This window comes from Pteropus vampyrus, unplaced genomic scaffold, assembly GCF_000151845.1.
Source record: "Pteropus vampyrus isolate Shadow unplaced genomic scaffold, Pvam_2.0 Scaffold14, whole genome shotgun sequence".
Lineage (NCBI taxonomy): Eukaryota > Metazoa > Chordata > Mammalia > Chiroptera > Pteropodidae > Pteropus > Pteropus vampyrus.
Genome location: NW_011888795.1, coordinates 3460253 through 3465930, shown reverse-complemented (window position 1 = coordinate 3465930; position 5678 = coordinate 3460253). Strand labels below are relative to the sequence as shown.

General features: G+C 33.5%; 1 pseudogene; it reads right to left on the bottom strand.

Moving 5' to 3' along the window:
* Window positions 1-269: 269 nt before the first annotated feature.
* Window positions 270-388, bottom strand: LOC111734574 (annotated as a pseudogene).
* Window positions 389-5678: the final 5290 nt, after the last annotated feature.

The window sequence follows — 5678 nt, the reverse complement described above, 5'->3', positions numbered from 1 at the left end:
TTTTTGGCTCTTCAAACTGTATGACTTTGATATTAAATCCAACTTAATTATTTCTGCTAATCAAATCTTGTTAATTTATAAGATGGAGTATTAAATGACTAATAGTATGAAACATAGTAGGTTCTTAATAGATAATACTTGCATCATTATTATAATTATTAATATCATTATTAATCCCCTTAATTTATTTTATTTCCCTCCATATTTAACTTTTTTTATTTACTTTATTTATTTTATTTTTTATTGGTTTTTTTTTTTTTTATTTTTGACACCTATAGCACCTGCACTTCCTAGGTGGTCTCCCATCCAAGTACTAACCAGGCCTGACTCTGCTTAGCTTCCAAGATCAGATGGGATTGGGCTTGTTCAGGATGGCATGGCAATAGACTCCTTTCACATTTAATTCATTGATTCTCCACAGTGCCCACCACATATATTTCCAGTTACCTCTCCTTCTTTTCCATTCCTACTGTCATTACTTACCCTCATTAATTTTTACCTATTATTTCAGATTTTTTCCACCTATATTTTACCTTGGTTTCATACTCTATATTTTGCATTAAGCTGTGCTACTTCATAACATGATAAAATAGAGCTTAGCACAGTGCTTAAGAGCTTGGGTTATGGAATTAATCTGTCTCAGTTAATATCCTGACCCTATTACCTTTTAGTCAGACATTAAGCTAGTTATTAGCTATAATCTCATATGCAGTGTGTTTATATTAATAGTGTCTGCTTCACTCATTTGCGGCAAGAATTAAATTAGGTTATATTGTACATTACCTAGAACAAGGTCTAACAGTTTGTAAGTGCTTTAAATAGTTTCCAAAAATAGAATTAATGGTTGATATGGACCATAAAATATTAATCTACTATCCTCATAGTGTATATTTATAGGTTTATTAAATATTTTTAATATTCTGTTATAATAAAAATCTTTATAAATTAGAATTGCATGAGAACTTACATTTTAAGCCTTATAAATAGATTACACTAATTTACATACTGCTAACAGTTTATAAGAATGTGCATTTCAAAAGAAATTTGCCAATCGAGAATTACTATTTATTTAATATTTGCCAAATTGAAAATCAAACATTTTAATACTTAAATTTTAATTTCCTAAATTCATAGAGACTTGCATATATTGAAAGGCTAATTTAATGTTGTTTAATTCATGTCCCTTATTAAAATAAGAAACTAAGGCTGAGAAAAGTGACATTACTAGCCAAATGTCACACAATTATTCAGAGAACTCAGGTCTCCCTCTTTCAATTTCATCTGGTGTTCTCTCCATGTCATGATGCTGCTGTCAATTATATTTTTGTTTAATCATGTTTACATTCCCTACTTTATGCTGAGCATTTTCAGAGAAAAGACTGTATTTTCTCCCAGTACCTCCCACAGTGCTTTGCACAGAACCTTTCAAGTAAATATTGAATAATTAAATAAGTATATGAATTATATGCCAAACAAAGAGTGCCTAAACAAATTAAGAGCTGTTGAACAAGCCAGATTTTTTAAACATTCTTATCATTTTGTCAATGTGAAGTCATTATGTTAGTTTGAAGATATGTAGGACAGTTTGCTACAGAAAAAAAAAGGCGGAAAGAGAATTTTTAAGATTAACCTGAGAGGATAAGGGAATCAAGAAATTAAGAGCCTTATTTAAAGAAAAATAGCAAATTGCACATGAGTATAGGTCAAACATCATAAAATAGGGGTGTGTTTTGGGATTTGAGAGATTCCTTGTTCCAATTTAAACTACCATTACATCCTGCTAAGACATGATTATTTTGCTAGAGAATTGAGTTTCGGACCAAGGTCAAATGCTCCCAATTTTCCCTCTTTCTAATGCAGATGAGTCATTCAGAAGTAGAATGAGCCCTTGAATCTGTTTGCTGTATGGGCACACACTTTTTGCATTCAACCCGTATTTATGCAACAGCCATTATGTAACAGAAACTGAACTGAACTCCAGGGATAAAACTGCCCAAGATAAGCAGTTTCCTTGCTTCGAGGAGCAATATTTTAATGGGAAAGCCTAATATACACAAGGAAACAGAGAAGAAGGCAATGACAGCATGATGTGATAAAGAGGAAGTACAGTGTAGGTGGGAGCAGGTGGAGTTGTCAAGACTTTTCTGAAGAGGTAATATTTAGGCTGAAATCATGTGCAGCAAAGTGCTAACCACATTGAAGGGAAGCACATAAGTGAAGGTCCAAGAGTGATAAAGAATCTGCCAGTTTTTAAAAACCTCAACAAGTTCAATAAAGCTGGAGCAAAGCAAGTTTCAAGAGGAATGAAGAGAGATGATACTACTGGTGAGCTAGGCAGAGACCAGATGAAGAGAGAACAAGCTAAGCTAAGGAGCTTGGAATTTATTTACTGACGAGAAGTTGCTAAAGATATTTTAGCCAAGACAATATATGTTCAGGTTTGCTTTCCACTACAGTTTCCCATCAGTCAAGGGCAGGATATGTTGGAGGTGAGATATACTAGAACCTGAGAAAGAAGTGAGGAGGCAACTATGCTAATTCATTTAAGACATGGTAAGAATTAGAGCTGAGATATTGATAGGAGATCTGGAAAAATTAAGGGAAGAGATTTAGACATATAGTAACATTTTATTCATATATCTTTTATAGCAAATATTAAATTGTTCTGAGGTTATTTGTTTTCTTGCCTGTTTTCCCCATGATAACATAAGCTCTTTTAAGGGTTATACTTATCTCATGGCATGTGTATTTGTGGTAAGTCTCAAAGCGTTGCACATAGTAGTCACTTTTTATATCGATTGGATAAATGAATAAATGCATGAAACAATCTCATACGGCAACACGTTTTTGCTATGTGCTATGAAATGCAATGCCTCATGTCATATGTAGAACTGCTCCATTTTTCAGATGGGCAAAGTGAAGCTGACATGGGAAAGAGGCAATCTTTTTACTTTTTCTTTATATTCTATTTTTTTCTTTCCAAGTAACCAAAATAATTTGTCAGAAAGGGAAATGATATTCAAGCAGTGATGGTCATTCACAATTCACAGCTATTTGTTATTTGTGCCCACACTGATGATAATTTTAAAGATAAGGTTATCATACATGTTTAATTTTTCAAAGCATTATTTTTTGTCATTTCACAGAATTAAAAAAGTAAAACAGAATGAAAGTAGATTCAGTCTTCCATTTCAGTTTAATTTGAGCTCAAGACTTAAGATACTTCAACAAATATTTTTTTGGACTAAAGATCACTGTATTTAACTAGACTTTCTTAAGTTATTCAGTGACATGAACACCTGCATTGCAGAACTAGCATTTTGCACACAGCAGTAAAAATAAAATTGAATTAGTTTGAAAGTATACATCTGCTGTCCTCTGCATATTCTATATTTATATAAACAGGATAATATATTCTTTTCTGAAACATATACTCATAATTGTAAATGCAGTGTTCATTTAAGAAAAGTGAAAGTTTACAATGACAATATTTGAAGGTTATACAACATTTCTAGCATCTACTTGCATCAACATCCTTTCCCTTGGGTAGTGTTATAATATAGTATCGAATATCAGTAGTGTAGCATTTTTCCATCATTTCTGCACAAACTATTTATTGAACCAAAAATCACTTACAAACCCATTTTCTCTTTCCTTCCTTTATACCAAGCTAGTAAAGTATGAATTGGAATCACCTAAAAAGAGTGTCGGGTCACAGATTCCTGATTCAGTGGCCTTGGCATGGCAAGAAATTTCATTTCTAAGAAGATCTTAAGTAATGGTTACGCTGCTGATTCAGGTGTTATAAATTGAGAACCACTGCTTTACAATAGAGACCGAAAAGCCACATTTACTTTCCTTAGCGTCTATGTGACTTTGTATCTCTCAAGAGGGCTAGGTGATGCTGTAATAACAAACAACTGTCAAACGTAAGTGGCTTAAAAGAACAAAGTTATATCTCTTAACTTAAGTTTTATGTACAAGGAAAGTCACTGTGAACTCTGTTCCATGGTCCTTGGGTACTCAATCTGGGACCCAAGTGTATATGGTTATTATCTAGAATGTTCCTGTGGACAATGACAGAGGGGAAAAGAAACAACAACTTGTAAACTGGAGTCTTAACAGTACTGATCAGAAATAACATGTCATTTTCACTTAAATTTTATTGACCAATGCAAATGACATACCACACTTAACCTCTGAAGGCAGAATGTGAAGAAGGCCCTTGGGAAGAGATGAATCTAAATACTAGTGAATAGTTGTAAGGGCCACTACAGATATAATTCCGACCAAAACAATATAATAGAAAGTTATTATTGGGTGAGGGCTTGCAGGAGGGTAATAAACTTGGTAGGCGTGCCCTTTCTGCATTTTACCCTCTTCGATATACACTTTCTTTTAAACTGGAATGTAGATGTGATTTCTGGGGGTGCAGTAGCAATGTTGAGGTCAGAGGGATCAATAAATTAGAGCCTGTCAGCCAAATCTGACCAGTCACCAATTTTTGTAAATATAGCTTTACTGGAACACAGTTACACTTACTAATTTGCATATTGTCTATGGCTATTTTTATACTACAAGGGAAAAATTAAGTGGCAACAGAAAACTTACGGCAAAATAAGCCAAAAATATTTATCCTCTGGCTCATTATAGATAAAAGTTTATTAAGCCCTATGCTAAGGATTTCAGAACAGGAAGATAAAGGGAATTTGGATGCTTGGTGACATTCTTGATCACCTGAACTAACGTAGATTTTTTTTTTTTAAACAAGGGAATTAAGTCTTATTTATTCAAGAGAGATCCACAGGGTTTATTGCAACCAAAAGCATTACAACTGATACATCTCCCTACAAACATTCTGAGATAATGAAATACCAAGCATTATTCCAATTTTCAGATGGTAGAACAGACACAGGTCAAATGATTTGTCTAAGTTCATACCTGCTTAGCAGAGTCAGTTCTATAGCCAAGAATACAGATCCCCAGGTCAGAACACCATGTGAATGCACTGCAATATTATTTTTTTAATTTTGATTAGCAAAGTCTTGGGAAATACATCATCATGCTGGAGAAGTTATAAATAAAGATAAAGAAAATTATCACAGTGATGACAAGTTTGGAAGAGATAAAATGGATATTTGGACATAAACACACTAGAATACTTGTATTTTAACTTCTAGCTGAAGATATAAGATCAGAGTATAAATAATAAGGAAAAGAGTGAATATGGGAAAGTGCAAGGCCTGGGGAATTTATAAAATGAAAGTAGGGCACACATTTTTTTGAGAATTTAATTCGTGCCAGTGTTTTTCACACAGAAACATTATTTAATTCTTCTAACGATTCATGTGAATGAGACATAATTTTTATGTCCCTTTACATATCAATAATCTGAGGCTCAAAGAGTTGGAAAGTTAAGGTCATGCAATTGGTTTAGATAAAGCCTGGATTAGAATCCTTGTCTTTAAATAGGTCTTGTTTCTCTCTCTCTCTCTCTCTCTCTCTCAATCTCTCTCTCTCTCTCTCCCTCTCTCTTTCTCTCTCTCTCTCTCTCAAATATAGCATAGTGTCAAATGGAAGTGAGTGGATATATCTAGGAGAGCTTTATCTTTGGTGAGTGCCTCACTTTCTTTCTAGTTTCTTTCTCTTCCCAATAGCTATAAGCTTTTTTTCCCAGG